Below are 18,138 nucleotides of genomic sequence, written 5' to 3'. Positions count from 1 at the left end.
ATATCGCAGTTACGTTTTATTATCGATTTAAGAGAGAAATAAAATAATTATGAGAGAAATTATAAAAGTTGCAGTCCTTCTAAAGGACTTGCGCAAAGTTCTAACAATAAGAATTAAAACCAACTTGGATCTTCATCCTTTCAGGAATTCGAACACGTAATTGAAATCCCACGCGTCGCATTTCTCTTAACAAATTTCTTTAGAATTCTCTTAAGAAAAATTATAAAATATATTTGAATAAAATAAAAAAAATATATAGTTTAAAAATAGAACAAGTTTTAAAAAAATATCAATATTTTGCAAAGAATAGGTGCTGCTAAAGTTGTATGGCATTTTTGAAAGACTGGAATTTGAAGATTGAAAATTGGCAGACACGAGTCTGCTTTTATTAAACTTTTCAGAGTTCTTGTCGATGTTAACGTCAAACTTGGACCGAAAACTTTTACGGCATAAACTGGAAGTTTTATTCTCTAAGATTCGCTTCCAGAGTAAAAGTGTCTGCGCAGTGTAAGTTGATGATAGTGACTTTTAATATAAATCTACTTGCAGGCAAACTTTCATCTGGAAGCGATTCCTATTAGGCAATATTTTCGAGCGTACAGCCTTCGAGGAAAGGTCACTGTACTCGTGTAACTTTAACCTAAATGAACCTGAAACTCTCTTTCGCGATAGGTCATCGTCGGACGGAAAAGTTTCGTGTCGTGTAGCGGTCGTCGACGAGTCTAACATCCTCGTTTGCGAGTCTGTTACTGCGGTTGATGTATACATATATGTATGTACATGCACGATGTGTAAGACACGAATACAGAAACCGGTGAAATGTGAGCGGTGTATAGCGCCTATTCGTTTGGCAAGTGTGCTTTACACTGTCATTTCCTATCTCCTCTACGCGTGACCTTGCTATTTCCACTGCTGTAACACCTTCTCACGTTCCTGTAAGTATATGTTGCAGTTACTTGCAAGTGTAAGGCAAATTAAATATAGAAGCTGGTCTCAGACCAGCGAATCCTTTTTTTATCTATGAATTCTAATTGGTTTGGAGTGGATCTTCAGTTTTCAGTCAACAAGTTTATCGATTGGATATTCAAATTGTAGCTTTGCAGGAACATCACTGTACATTATTTGAACAATTGTAGAAATCATGATTAATGTAATATACAGTGATTCCTCAAGATCGAAATATTTCACGTGGGAACTTATGAATTCTGATTGGAGTGGATCTTCAGTTTTCAATCAACAAGTTTATTGATTGGATATTCAAATTGAGGCTTTGCAAGAGTATCACTATACATTATTTGAACAATTGCAGAAATCATCATTAATGTAACAGTGATTCCTCAAGATCGAAATTTCACGTGAGGACCAGGACTTATGAATTCTAATTGGTTTGGAGTGGATCTTCAGTTTTCAGTCAACAAGTTTATTGATTGGATATTCAAATTGAAGCTTTGCAGGAATATCACTGTACATTATTTGAACAATTGCAGAAATCATGATTAATGTAATATACAGTGATTCCTCAAGATCGAAATATTTCACGTGAGGACCAGGACTTTTTGTAAAAAAATAAATTGTTTTATCTATAGAGAGTGCAGTTAGATACCGATACTCGTATATGTTATGTGTGTCAAGCATTTGGGCCACTGCTTCGGGGCAACGGATCGTTAACCGCGGTAAGAATTCGATTCACACATTGCTTACCTCGTTCCTGCGGTATTTCGTCGCAGGATTACATACATTATTTTACAATGCTCTCTTTATTGCATTTCTCGTTTGATACTCTGGAATTTTGCCGAGCACCGCGCGTTTGTTGCGGTAAACGTTAGACTCTCTGTCGAGTATTCTTACGCTATTGCGTTTATTTATTTTTTTTTATATTTACAGCTTTCTTTTTTAAAATACTATTAAAGTTCCTGGATCCTCGCCGCAGCCATGTTGAATTGTGACGTCAGAAACGAGAAAGCACACCCTGAAAATTCTTAGATGCCGTTTTTATTCGGATGGCTTTAGGACACTTTTAAAATACCTCGAAAACTATGCTTTTCCTTTGACAGTCAGTCAAGAACCGTAAAATAATTATAATATCAGACTTTGTCATGCGGAATGATTATGCGTGTGCAGAGAACAGACGAACACTGGGCCTTATATTACAGTCACTTTACAACTATTGATTGATTATAAAGGGAAAAAGATAGTTTTCGAGGTATTTTAAGAGTGTGCAAAAGCCATCGAAATATCTTTTTATTTCGAAATGGCATCTAAAAATTTTTCGCGCATATTTTTGCTGACGTCACAATTGTCACATGGTTATAGCGAGGAGCCATTTTGTTAACACGTCTTGTTACATCCATTTTACGGTATATTTTCCTCTCCTTTCTTCCTAGTATACTTTTCCTTTGACAGTCAATTAAGAACCGTAAAATAATGATAATATCAGACTTTGTCATGCGGAATGACTATACGCATGTGCAAAGAGCAGACGAATTATTATATAGGCCTCATATTACAGTCACTTTACTATTGATTGATTATAAAGGGAAAAAGATAGTTTTCGAGGTATTTTAAGAGTGTGCAAAAGCCATCGAAATATCTTTTGATTTCGAAATGGCATCTAAAAATTTTTCGCGCCTATTTTTTCTGACGTCACAATTGTCACGTGGTCATAGCGAGGAACCATTTTGTTAACACGTCTTGTTATATCCATTCTACGATATATTTTCCTCTTCTTTCTTCCTAGTTCTCTTTTTTCCTGCTCTCGATCAGATGGACACCGCTCGGGGTCATCAGGCAATAGAGCTGAACGGACGCGCGCGAGAAAATTGAAAGACCTCGTGCGGAGAAGGAGAGGGAAATCCGAGGGATTGAAGCCTTCGGTCCATTAGTACGTGTATGAGGAATGCGGTTGCTAGTTTCTCGATTATGTGGGTCTATAAACGCGCTCTTTCTCTCTCTCTTTCTCTCTGTGCGCAGCCGGTCACATACATTCTCCAAGTTGAGAACACTAGGTCGGGCCCAAGGCGCGAGTCCCCTTCTCCAGTGTTATTCTATGCTGAACCCCTAGGGGGTCGCCTATTTATTTTACCACCGACATCCTTCGATAGGAAACTTCTGCGAGAAAGAGAGGAAATGGGACGCGCGCGATTCCTCCTTCGAGATTTCTACGGTTTTTTCCGTCCGCGACAAAATGGTTCGACTCTTGGAAAATATGCAATTTATTCGAGAAGTATATTTAGAGAGCAACAAAGAATGTTTCGTGCGATTATATTGTCGAAAGTTATATTGGATGACTATATATTGTTATTCGAGATAATAATGATTGATTTACATCTTTCGCATTATCGATCATTTAATTCTTATTTAATGGAGTTTTGCATATACATCTAAAAAAAGAGTAGTTTTCAAAGCATGTTAAATAATATGGCAGAAAAAAAAATTGGATAATTACATTATTCGAGGTATAAATAGATAAACATATTGAAAGACCAAACGTAGCTTTAATAATAGGAATATAACATGTGCGTAATAATTGTATCATAAAAATTAATTTACTTTCTTATTACAATTTCAAATTTATATTATAATTTATCGCGTTATTTAAATTCTCATATAATTTTTAAATCTCCATTAATAAACAACTTTTCATGATGTTTATCTAAGCATCAGGTAACTTGGTAGATTCACCGAGTTGAGTTTTAATTAGATAATTAAAGGTCGAGGAGAGAAGTCACACACACATATATCGCTTCTACACGATTTGCTCGATCAAATTGGCGCGTAGAATTTTCTATCATCCTCTTGATTATTTTTCTGATCGTTTTATTCATCGTTTACTTAGATATTTTTCTCAGATAAACTTGTAGAGTTTAATATCGGAAATTCTATTAAAATATTGGACTGTTATTAGTTTCGCAATTGTGGGACAAACATCGTCTTATTTATAAAGAAACTTGGACGTTTATATAGCAGCGAGCACCGACAGGTTCTCTGTCTTTTTCTGTCTTAATCTGTCTCTCTTTTCGTTATTAACTAATGTATTTAAGTAGTCTACTGCTGACGCTTCTACTGAATAACTGGAATATCTACAGCAATGTTAAGTGTTACCTCGAAATATACGTATAATTATGTATGCCGACTTTATCTTTCAGTATTTCATAATTTAACTTACTTTCTACGCAGCTGAGAGATAAATAATTCCTATTTTTAAAACGTGCAATTTTGTGTAAATTAATAGGAAAACACGTAAAAAATAGAATATTACACAATAATGCATTGCAGCTAACATTAAAATAACATACATATATCAATCCTACATTATTTATTACACTGAACAAAATTTATCGAATTCAAATAAATATTTATTTCAATACTGCCTTATAAATCATTTATTTGATGTGAAAAATATTTATTTAATATAATGCTTTTCAAAACAAATATTTGTCGCAAATAAATGATTTATAAAGAAGCAGTACTCAAATAAATATTTATTAATTTAATAATTTTTTTCAGTGCACGTAAAATAAAAAGTTTAAATCTTTGCGATTGTGTGAATTTAATAGTTTTCAAGACTTAAAAACATATACCAAAAAATTCATACGACGCTGATAAGCTAACAATAAGTGAATTAAATCGCGGCCATTTCTCATATCGCAACTTTGTTTTTTCAATTTTGTCTCTTCACGTTTTCTATAACACTAACCCACATCCACATACAGGCCACAGCAGAGAGACAAACTTTCGTATGCACGATTCACGAGAGCGTTGGTGGAATTTGATGGTTGCCATAAACTGTCTTCTCTGAATTACTCGAGTTACAAATTCGTGCAAGGCCGCACGATGATAAATCCTGAGCACAGAGGCGAGAGAATCTTTTTAAGCACACTAGGCTCTCGTATGTCAATCATGTCCGTGTATACATACACGGTATATAAGACGAGAGTACAGTTACTTCACAGGCATGATGAAGAAAGAAAGAGAGAAAGAGAACCGGAGAGATGGGATTAAGTATCTCGCAAGTAGGTGCGAATCTGACCGAATAGTTTCCCACTTTTTTGCGTCTACGGTTCGATTATTTCTTATATAATATCGGAGTAATTATAAATCAGGGTGTCCAGACTCTCGATGAAAAAATTCCGACTTTTTCAGATTTTCCAAGACCAGAAATTAAATTTCCCCTGACTTTTTAGTATTATTTTTTCCAAATAATTTGCATATATCTATATGATAAATCAATTCAATGTTAAATCATGAAATCCTTGAGATATTTTTGTCAACAATGAAAAGGTTCGAAAGTTAAAAAAACAAAAATTTAAATCAATTATACAATCTGCATTATGTACGAAACAACGCTATAAACTATTTAAATAATCACCTTTTTTATTTATATTAAATCGAATTTTTTAGTTTTGTCTCTATCAAATACATTGAAATAAAATAATACGACGATGAAAATATACAACACAGAAAATTAGAAAAGTTTATATTTGTTTAATAAAAATTTCAATTATTGAGACAAATGTAGAATACCTAATATGAAAAAATCTAGAAAAATAGTAAAATTTTTCTGAAAATTTCAGATTTATAGAATTCCCTGACAATACCCAGTTTGTCAGATTTCCCTGATCGCTAGACACCCTGTAAATAATTATTTTATAAATATACATGCATATATGTATTTCTTCCTCTTCTTCTTCTTTTCCTCTTCCTCTCTCTTGTTGTCTTCCTTCTTCATTACCTACGTCCGCAAAATCTCAAAACCTCAATATCAAGTTTCTTCCCACGTGGTATTCTTCGCGAGGTCATTAATAGAGCTCATTAATTATCCTGGTAATAATATAAGATTAAATTTCCTCTATAGGGTTGTTGCTCGCTCGTCGAATACTAGGACATTTTACAACTAATACATATAAGAATACTAGTTTTTCCATTATTTAAAATAACGTTAATGTTTACGAAATGACAGACTTACACTTTATTAATCATTATCATTATTAACATTAAGAGATATAATTAATATTATGGTAAAAGTTATTTGCAAATCAAAATGTGACAAAAATGGAAAGAACAGCAGGGAATAATAAATTCACAAAAAATATGTAGAAGCTTTATTTTTTTGTGTAAAGAATTGAATTCTAAGGTTCTTAAAAAAAAGTTACGTTTTATATTGGATACTCTGCATTTTTTTACAAAACGAAATAAAACACATGCAATAATAAATACTTAGATATGACCGGATAAGCGCCTAATCTGCATATTGCACTTTCTATTCATGAACTCATTACATAATAAAGCGCAGTATTATCCAGTAATCGTGAGAGTGCCTCGAGTAATCATACCAGGATATCTATTTTGTAATTATGCAATTGCTGATTATTACTGAATACTGATGAAAAATTGCTGAAAATTGCCGTTACTTGTCGAAGACACTTTTTCTCATCACGTACTCACAAAAGACCGAAGAGAATCGCGCTTATATTGCAGCTATTGCCGCATGTATCAAATATTTTCTGCCTGCAGTAATGTCTGATAAAAAGTCTCATTAAAGGCAAAGTGCACTTGAAACGTTCAATAACGAGCACAGATTGCTGGACGTGTAAAAAGGGTCGTACGAAATTTCACTTGCCATCTATCATCATGAAGAAATAAAAAATGAATGCAACGTATACATTAAAAAGTATATTATATTATATATAGAATTTTTTCTTAGAGTTTACCCTGAAAATCATGGTAAAATTTTATAAAAGTTTCTCTCTTATTAAAAATATTAATATCTACCACAATAAAATATAAAATATGTTCGATTAATTTTACTATATGTACATATTAATATTTTTTGTCGCAAATATTAATCAGAGAAACTCTTACAAAAATTCTTCTAATATCATACTGTCCCATGATTTTCAGGATAAATTCTAAGAGAAAATTTTCTCCGTACACTGAACAAAATTATTTAACAATATTCAAATAAATATTTATTTCAATACTTTTTTACACATCATTCATTTAAAACTAATAATATTGATTTGTTATGAAAAAAATATTTATTTGATATAAGAAATCCTTTTTCAAAACAAATAAATATTTATTTAGATTTAATAGTTTTTTTCAGTGTGTATATATTGTATAATAAATATAATTAATAAAAATTATTGAATATATATATATATATATATATATATATGTATATAATTTGAAAATATATTTAGCTCTCTTTTAAGAAACGTATGTAGCTATAGAAAGAAAAGGCGCTGCAGAGGCTTCTCTCTCCGAGATAAATACCTGAAAACAAGAAGATCAACGCTTCCGCTTTGTATGCAGCTCCGGCGAAAAAAGATTTGAGCGAGCGCTATATTATTACAAATTCCGGCGATATATTTCGCGGATCGTTGGAAACTATTTACGTTCCAGCGGTCGGACGGGACCAAAGTGCCTACATCGGATTAAAGGCGCATCCACTTGACTATGAGGAAGTACCATTACTAGTCAGGTGAAACTTCTCTCTTTCTCTTTCTCTCTTTCTCTAAAGTGCAACACAGGTTGCACTGTTGCTATCGCTGGCTATTGGTGCAGCCACTTATAATACCTAGCAGTGATTTACGTCAGAGTCTCTCAACCTAGGTCGCTCTGTCGCTTCTCTCGCAAATCACGACGACACACGCTGATTAAGACTTTCAAGCAATTTCCCTGAACCACTTATTCTAATATCAAATTATATTATGTCCGGAGAAAGAGAGAAAACGGTACACATTGTATTAAATGATATAGAGAAATGATATACAGAAACGAGATATATAGAAAAATTGAAATTTCGAGAAAATTATTTTAAAATATTTTTTATGACAAGATTGAAAGAGGAAAAATTTTTTTAAAACAAAATTTTCTTTCCGTTTAAAATTACGAGTAAATCCAGACATATATATTTCACGAGATTATTTGTTTCTCCTACTTTCTAGATAGAGACGTAAATATTAACTCGACACGGTTAGCTAATAAACACACGTTTGTGTGATTTTAATTTTTTGTTTACAGTCGAAAGTATGCAGCATATTATATAAAACTTGAAACTATAGACAAATCCACTTGTTTATAAACGTGCACTATTAATAATCCACGGTATTTGTAATCCGAAGCGAGCGATTCAATCTTTCAACATTTTTCACTGTCACAAGCAAAAACGAATATATTACGACACGAATGGATGATTTACAAACATCAGAATAAAAATACTCCGCTAGCTAGTCTCTTTTCAAATCAATACTTTTCCAATGTGAACCAAACTTGCACTAATTAAAAATAATAAAAGTCTAAAATTTAAATTTTATTCAAATCTATTAAATTAATTGAAGAATAATTCCATTATCGATTTGTTCCGTAAACTTTCAGTTTAAGAAATGCTTTTCATTCATTAATTATTCAAAAACTTTTAATGCCTCCATTGAAAAAAAAAATTACTTTAAATTCAACAAAGATTTCTGTAGTTAAGATATCCTGTTATTTAATTAAGCTGTTGTCAACTCTTTATGTACAGGTAGCACAACATTATCTACAATAAAAAATTTGTTATATTATAGATTATTCATCAAAAGAAACGTGTCCCCCTAATTTTCAAGCTTCTTAGATTTATATATATTTTAAAGCTATTCCATCAAGTTCTCCGTATATATGTACATATATATATATATATAATATATAAATGCATTCTTCGATCGCCTCCACTCGGTTTCAGATACATTCACCTCCTGCTCGATATTCGATTGGCCGACACACTTTCGCGATGCCGACTGACAATGAGCGCCGCTGCAAGGCCGCCGAAAGGCCGATAATTTACGGATGCGACGACTCTATTATCTCAAAAGTAAAACGCGCTAGTTAAATACAGAGCTCGCTCTGTTTACTCTAACAGCGAGAGCAATAATGCATCGCTTAACAAGGTGAAGAGAAAAGCCCAATGTGTCTTGTCTTCACTTAAATACCAAACTAAATACGTAGTTAGACGATAGAATACAAAGATATGTCATTTATTTGATTTGACATTAGGATTGTTACATACTAAAAAAAAATTATTAAATTAATATTTATTTCAACACTGCCTAAATAAATCATTTATTTGAAACAAATAAATATTTTCACATCAATATTATTAGTTTCAAATAAGTAATTTATTTTAAGCGGTATTGAAATAAATATTTATTCAAATTCAATAAATTAAATTTAATTTAAAATAAATTTAAGATATAGAAAAATTGATGTAATAAAATCAAGATAAGTTTATTGAGAAAAAAATTAAAAGATAATACCCATGATATATAAAAATGTATTAAAATTAAAAAAAGTTTAGTATATTAAAAAATTAGGAGGATTAAATTATAAAAAGAGATGAAGAAAAGATTTAATTACGGAAGAGAAGGGATTATTAAATATGGAGAAATATAAGCGGAAAATGAAGAGCGACATAAAAAAAGAGACGCATAAAAGGATAATATCTCGTGATAATAATAGATGTTAAACGAATATGGTTCTTGGGTCGCATCCTCGTGTCCTTTTGGCACTTACCCGTTTGAAATTTGTTAAGGCGTTCAATTAGCACGAGGCAACGACTCTCTGTGAAATTAACAAGCCACAATTGGCAGACCAAACGGATGGTGGACAGATGCTCCGGCCTCCCGCACGTGCATGTGCATCCATACGAGTGCAATGTAACACGCAAACTGCCTGATTTTCCATGTTTAGTTAATACAAGCGCGAAATTATCGCGCATAGATTTCTCTCTCTCTCTTTCTTTTCTAAAATGACCAATTAATTATACATATATATATATACGCTTATGAATCACAGACCTTTATTTGACAATAACGGTGCAATTAACACATATTTAAGATCTGTTACTTATATCCAATATAAATGTATTTTATTATATATATATATATTATATTATATATTTTTTAAAACAATTTTTTCAACTAAGTTTTATTCTTTTATAATTAACGAAAATGTATCATTATTTATTATATCAATTACACTGTAAAAAAATATGTAATATATTACAGGAAAATATGTAAAAGTACATAAATAATAAGTGTAAAATTACACGATAAATAATAGAAATTTTCATTATTTATCATGTAATTTTACATTTATTGTTTATGTATAATTTTACATATTTTTAATGTAATTTTACATATTTTTTTACAGTGTAATATCAGCATATTGATTTAATATATGACATATTCATTTGTACACTTAAAAAAAAATACAGACGGAAATTTGCTACTACAAATTCTCTATAAAAAAATTTGAATATATTTTCTGTTATACAAGTAGCATTAATAAATTCACGCATTGCGGTAATTAAATTCTAGAGAGAAACGAGGACGTGAAATTTCCTTTCGAAGTTAACGAAATTCGGCGAAATGTCTAATCGATATTGCATTGAGATGATGTGACGCGCGTAACTTCGGAAGGTCGTGTAACTATAAAGTTCTATTGAAAATGCAAAGTCTTTATGCGACGATCCGAGAAGCGGAGAGTCTCACACTTGCGATGCGCGTGAAAGCGTAGCAAAATTAATTTTCCACGAACAAATGCGATTATCGCGCATAGCCATCGCGCACGGTGACTTCGTGATATTCTCCTGCTGTATAAGTTAGAAAAACATACACATGTCGGAATTATCATTCTCATGGCAATATAGGTATATACCATTCATACATACTATATATTGCTGATTAAAAGATCATACAGCTAAAAATATCTCTATGATGGCATAGCTTTACAGCTTTCTCAGCTGCAGAATCATTTATATCGGAAGACTACGCATCCGACATTGAGAATAAAACGTGAGATTCTTTAAAACATTTGTTGAATACTATTTTTCAGAATATTTTTATCAGCTCTCGAAATAAATACATAATATATATATAAATCGGCCAATAAAGCCAAACGCGATGTTGTTGCGAAAATTGCGAAAAATAATTTTTTCGCTAATTGGAAACTTAGGAATCTTATGGTTGAGATCTCTAATTTCTATATTCCCTTTTTTAATTCCCCCCCCCCTGTAAAGAGAGAGAGAGAGAGAGAGAGAAATAGAGAGTTATATATACCTATATATTAAATATTATTTTTCATAGTCTCTAACTTGCAAATAAAAATATTTTTTAGATATTAAATCTCAATCTGCACAATTTTTTTCTTCAAATTTACTCTGAAAATCATGGTAATCGTGGGACAATATAAGAATTTTTTCTGATTAATATTTATTATCACAATAAAAAATATTAATATCTTAATAAGATATAAAATATGTTCGATTAATTTTATTATGTACATTAGTAATATTAATATTTTTTTTATTGCGTGGTGTAAATATTAATTAAAGAAACTGTTATAAAATTCGTCCAATACCATATTGTCCCACCATTATCATAATTTTCAAGATAAATTTTAAAACAAAAATTCCCTCTGTGTAATATGTGTAACATTAAAAATTACAAAAATATACAAAAAAGGGAGTATAATCTTCGAATAATAATCAATAAATATTTGCTAAAAGAATTTTAAATTCGTCAGAAATACGTTTTCTCAAATTGTCAGATTATATATTTCAGAAAAACAGAAAGAGAGAGAGAGAGAGAGATTTCAATATGTTTATAAATCTTTTTATACGCATTCTTTTTTTATCTTCTTATTGTTGGATAATTTTTCAGATCTATCACGTTCTGAATTCTGCGATTAAATTCGCCCTGAAAATTCGTTCAATTTGTATGTTTTCGACGCGTTGAAAATTGTTTTGTGTCTAATATAAATTGTGTGAGTTAATTTGGACGTCAAATTCTGCTTTCCAATATTCTACTCACCGATGTCCAATATTCTAATTCGCAAAAGTAATGAGTTAAACGAGAAAGTACAAGTGAATACCCTGCCTCGTGCAGCCGACCCACGAAATTGCGAAACTTAATTTCGCGGTTTCGCATCTCCCAAGAAACACCTCGAGTAAATTCACAGCCGACGAGACACTAATTATTCCTGTTACGTCTGGTTATTATGGCTCATTTATGTAATTTTAGTTTAGTTTTGTGACCCGAGTGGTATATTTGAGAGATGTTGCGCCTCGCAATTATAAAATACAATATTTCGACTTGATTTAAATGGGATATGTAATAACAGAAATTATTATATAATGCATTTTAGTGAAAATATTATATGAGAAATCAAGTTATATTTTTTCTCAAAGTTGAATTTTTTAAAATTTGTTTTTCAAGGCTCTTGAAAATATATACGACACCAAAACATAAAATAAAACAAAATAAAAATATTTTTATGTGTAAAAATATTTTCCATTCAGATAAAACACAATATAATAAAATATATCCATATGGTATCACATCCAGTTGTAGTGAATACTCGATGAAAAATAAATTTGTTTGCCAGAAATAAGCTATTATAAATGCAAAATTGTCTACACAACATATACATGTTGCTCGTTTGAATCTCAAAGCACGCGTACATATACATATATTATATCATTGAAAATTTCACGATATACATATATTTCTTTCAATTTATCAGTTTTAATCTTTTCACGAGACAAAAAAATCAGACAAAGATTTTTAATCATTGTTGAAATAAAATATAAAATACGTATCAATTGTATTTTTCTTCTTTTAAAGATATTTTATATGTATAGAGATATACAATTAAAAATAGTAATCTGTTAGTAATGATTATTTTTTCTTTTTTGATAATTATTTAAAGATATACAGTTTGATCGTATATTCTTATCTTTGTTCACCTACAATACATCTTTAATACATTGAGTGATTATAAAATTAAATTCTGATGACTAAAAGATTAATGAATTCAAAACTATGAGTATACTCAATATATAAATAAAAAAATCTGATTTATCCTCCAAATGACATTTATTCGCTTATTTTTGCAATATCCGCGATTCGAAATAAGAAGATTATTTCTTAAAATGCGCATCAAGATGGCTGATGGAGCAATTGAATAATCTTATTAGAACGACGGTGCAAGCGCTAAATTTGACTACTTGAAACTCTTAACACTTCTTCTTTGCAATAGCTCGTTTTCATCCCAGCAGATGATGCATACCTAATTATCACATACCCTCGCATCTTTCTCTCTTCTACATATTTTTTATTTCGCAAAGTTATTGCAACGAAGCGCGAAATGTTTGTTGCATGCTAATGCATGCGAGACTAATTAAGCTCCGGGAAAGTGTGCGGCCACAATGTCGAAATGCATAATTCCAAATTAAATTCGCGATCGTTATCGCGATGTTATATAGGGAAGAAATGGAGGGAGGGAAAACATCCGGTCTGGCGATTTGCATATTATTCAAACTCGTTCCTGAACCGCGACTTATGGATTGTCCGGCAAGTTTCTTGCCAAGTGTCAGAAGTGGGTCGACGTAATTGAAATAGATGAGAGAAGGCTTAATTGCCGCGAAGAGCACAACGTATTCGCCGTCATTTCCGAATACAAAGAGATCATTCGTGCGGCATATATGAAATGGTCCTCTAATTTGATTAAGCGCTCCAAAACTGATAACAAGGATGACATATTTGTAATATGAATACCATTCCGGATTATTGAATATCTGAAATTGATTTTCTCAAATTTAGCTTCAGACGCTTGTAACATTTTAATGCCGAGAGGGATTTTTTTTAAGTACATCTACGCGATGTATTTCTATTTATAATTATATTATATGATAAATTAAGAATAAGATATTTTCTATATAATATATATGTGTGTAAAAAAGTTGAAATAAATTAAATGCAAAAGAATACAAAAAATCAACATAAATATATTTGCATAAGAATGACATTTCTCATTTCAAGATATATAATCGCACGTTGCAAAAATATAAAATTAATAAATAAAATAATAATAAATAATAAAATTAATAAATAAAATATTTTGATGAGACAATTTTTCTATAATATTTTAATTGAAAAATCTTGATAATTTACTATAATCAGCACTCTGTTGCATTTCAATTCATTTTTTCCATAAATAAACCCTATAAATAAAATATAAAATTATTAAATAAAATATTTTGATGAAACGATGAATTTCTCTATAATTTTAATTGAAAAATCTTGATAATTTACTATAATCACTCTGTTTCATTTCAATCGAGTTTTCCATAAATATAAACACTCGATGTATGGAATACGAAAGGGTCATCGCGCGTACAATTTCTATCGCTCGAGTTGTGTCCGCGGCGTTCCTACAAACGAGTAACTGTACTTCGCGATTCACTCCTCCGCGCGTGAGCGAACGAGGCCCAGCGGACGTAGAGAGGGAGATGACGACGTATACATCGTCGCTGGGAAAGAGAGAGAATCGATTATTACGTCACTTGGTCGATGCCTCTATCTCGATGGGCCCAACGCGAGCGCGCGGGCCCGTTATATACGATTATTATTCATCATGCCAGATGATGCGTCTTCGAGTATCTTTCGTTCACGTTTTCAAGTACTCGGATGTTTATTTTACGCACACTTGGATACGTAGCAGATTATTATTACAATTTATTTTCATATTATTTTAATCAAATAAACATCTAAGAATCGAGTGTTATATATACTTACGTGATTTCATCTTAAATCTTTTCGATTTTTTATCGTTGCAATCAATTTTTGAAAAAAAGTTCAGAAATTATAATATTAATCTGTTTTCGATTTTAATTTCGAATATATGTATATCTTGTTGTAAAAACAATTTGTAATATAAGTGTTAAGTCAAGAAAGAGTTGTGTGAACATAAGAATAATGAATAATGAATAATAATGTGTGACAGAAGAAAAAATTGAATGTCCAGAAAACTAGGAAGATCTAATATAATTTTCTAGTTTTTAATCCTTTATACAATACTTTCAACATTTAAATAAAATTATAAAAATAACTTTTCATTTATGAATTATCGACATTTTATTTTTTCGGAAATTATGTGTAAATCATTAATACACTGAAAAAAAATCCATGTACTTTTACATGGACCCCTTTTATGCGAAAATCATATGTAATTTTAAATTTACTATTTTTCTTTTATTAGAACTTTATTTTATAAGTATTTATCCATTCGACTTATAACATTATTTTATAGCATTGACTAGCATTTTCTATGTGCAGTTCCACGTTCAATGGAATATTTTTAATCTTGAAAATATATAAGAATATCCTTTCATATAAAATTACATATAATCTGTAATCTTCCATATAAGTAAGTAGCAATATTGCATGATTATGCTGGGTTGGAAAAAACCTAGCATAATCATGTGTAATTTTCCATAAATATTTTTTCATTGCATATAAAACCGGAATTTTACTCCAGCACTTTCTACAGCGAGTGTCTTGATTGTTTATTTGTCTCATAAATATTTTAGGCACCGCACGTGTGAACGTAACCGAAAACTGAATGCGAAGGAAATACGCGGGAAAGAAGGAACGGTATCGACCAGCGCGGCGATTGGTTAATGATCGGTGGAAAGGAGAAACCCTCAGAGAGGGACCTCACGCGATGAACGCGGCACGCACCCTCGTCTCGCACCCCTCGTGCTTTATCGATCCTATCGCGGAAGCGCAGGTGACCATTGTTGTTGTTGGATCGGCGAATTCGAGAACGCAGATGCGGCGCACGCCGACTCGCTCGAGTACATGTAATGTACAATGATTTGAGGGTCATCCTCGCAAAAGGGCAAAAATAAAATATATGGTCAGTGTGTTGTGCTTAGATGATTTTTAAATTAGCTAGAAAAGATGAGATAAAAATATGTACATTCATCTTATTGTTAGATAAGATGAAGATGATTTTGTTTGAAATATATCTATATAAAAGATAAAATGATATATAGTGATTCATCTATATAATTTTCTAGATAATAATTTTTAAGACTGCTTATGTAAACACAGTTATAAAGAAAATGTAAATTATGAAAGGGATGCAAAAATATAATGTATTTATATTTTTATAAAATACAATATAATAAAATATTTTTATTGAAAATAAAATATATTGTCAGTGTGTTGTGCTTAGATGATTTTTAAATTAGCTAGAAAAGATGAGATAAAAATATGTAAACTCATCTTATTGTTAGATAAGATGAAAGATAAAATAACATATGGCGATTCATCTAGATAATTTTCTAGATAATAATTTTTAAGACTGTTTATAAAATATGTATATTTATATTTTTATTTCGAAATTTTTATCGCTTACTGTTTAAGTTTTATTATTTAAGTATTTTTATGCTATTATTCTAAATCAAAATTATCTGAAAATTATTCTAGATAATTTAATAATATATATTTTTATTATCTATAGAAAGATAAGATGACGCCAAAGTTTTATCTAGATGATCATCTATATAATTTTTTTAAGATAACAGCAAACACTGTATATTGTATATACGATTGAAAAATTCGAAGAATATCTTAAAATAAAAAATTATTTTAACAATTAAATGTAGGAAATAATAAAGATTAAAAATATACTTTTCCATTAGTTTTATGTTGCATTGAGAATTTTCTCTTAGAATTTACCCTGAAAAAATCATGATAATCATGAAACAACATATACTGGAAGAATTTTAATATTTGCCACGATAAAAAATATTAATAATGTACATAATAAAATTAATCGAACGTATTTTATATCTTATTGTGATAGATATTAATATTTTTAATAAGAAAGAAACTCATAAATTTCTTCCAATATTATATTGTGTATGATTATCATGATTTTCAGGGTAAATTTTAAAAGAAAATTCTCTGTGTTCTTGATTGAATAAACAAAATATTATAAAACATTTTTTTAACATCAATATGCACTCGTCGGAGAAAGTTTCAAATCATTTTTATATAAATATTAAACTATATATACACAAAAATTAATATTGGAAATTTTTTTTATTTTTTTAAAAGATAAATTTTTAAAAATTATAAAAAAATCGTGCTTTTTTTATACATATATTAATAATATATGGTCATTTTGCAAGTTTCAGGTCGACGTAAGAGAAGATTGAATAGCTCGCGCGCGAAAAGAGGGAAGAGCGAAAACAACTCTTCGGATTACGAACGCGGCGCGGTTAAACGAGATTTATTCCCGGAGCTGCCGATTCCGGGGTCGTGATGACGGGGAATCGACAGTTAATGACGAGAACCGCAAGAGACACGAGGCAATGATACGATGCGGTGTCGTAGAAAAGACGTGACTGAAACTCAACTATGCGGTCACGACATGGACACGCGTATGTATATATATATATGTGTGTGTATATTTATGCGTCTTTATATAAAATCAGCTTTTACCTCAAATCAATTCCGAGTTTGTTCCTACTGAAACCGGAATAACACGTCCGATTTTACTATATATTCATCGCACGCACATTCCTTTCCACTCCGTTCGGCTCGAAATTATAAAATAATAATTGCGTTTTTTTCCCTCAGTTTCAGCTCTTTCCTTATAATGCTAATATATCGCAGCGTTATTACGTGAATAATAAAAATTAATAATACATTTCAGATAAGTGAGACAAACTAACTGAATGAAAGAACGTATTGTTTCGCGCTTTTTTTTTATACGAGAGATTGCAGTGAAAAACTTTAATCGCGCGTGTGCAAGATAGCGGAAAAAGCATCAACAAAGGCGGACGAGTCGAGCAAGGAGACAACAAGAAGGATGCAGATGTTACACTGCATGCGTTCCAGAACCGGAAGTGGACGGACCGGATAACGATAGGGAGTCCGTACGCACCTTCCGGCTAAAAAAAAACGCGTGTTTACCCGAGAAAGGTATACGTTTTCTCTGTTTTCGAACGGATTTGGTAAACGGAAGAAGAGCGCACTCGAGTGAATACATGAGAATATGTTTAAAGTCTACGTGTTTGAAGAATGCATTTGCACATCGCATATAGTGATATTTAAAAAGTCAGGTTCAGGATGAATAAGAAAAAATTCAAGTCACGCGCGTGCTTTCTTATTGTTAGATAAATCTTTGCTTCTCATTCGGTAGATAGTGACAAAAATTATCTTACTCTTGAAATTCTATTTTTTATTTGTTCTATTCATCAAGGGAGAATAGAAAATTCGAAAGAAAATATATTAATCGTAATTA

General features: G+C 31.0%; 1 protein-coding gene and 1 long non-coding RNA gene across 2 annotated transcripts in view; one reads left to right on the top strand and one right to left on the bottom strand.

Annotated features, from left to right (window-relative positions):
- The window catches only part of T48 (FU domain-containing protein T48), a 32,890-nt gene that overhangs the window by 3,836 nt on the left and 10,916 nt on the right, over positions 1 to 18,138 (bottom strand). The window lies entirely within an intron of this gene.
- The window catches only part of LOC114939698 (uncharacterized), a 27,096-nt gene extending 8,958 nt beyond the window's left edge, over positions 1 to 18,138 (top strand). Inside the window, exons 2-4 of the long non-coding RNA XR_003821307.2 lie at positions 15,410 to 15,738; positions 17,027 to 17,272; positions 17,548 to 18,138. This is a non-coding gene — a long non-coding RNA (uncharacterized LOC114939698). The remainder of the gene's footprint in view (positions 1 to 15,409; positions 15,739 to 17,026; positions 17,273 to 17,547) is intronic.

The sequence above is a fragment of the Nylanderia fulva genome, unplaced genomic scaffold, assembly GCF_048542155.1.
Source record: "Nylanderia fulva isolate GAGA-0341 unplaced genomic scaffold, ASM4854215v1 Scaffold6, whole genome shotgun sequence".
In the NCBI taxonomy this organism is placed as follows: domain Eukaryota; kingdom Metazoa; phylum Arthropoda; class Insecta; order Hymenoptera; family Formicidae; genus Nylanderia; species Nylanderia fulva.
This window is presented reverse-complemented; position numbering and strand designations above follow the sequence as displayed.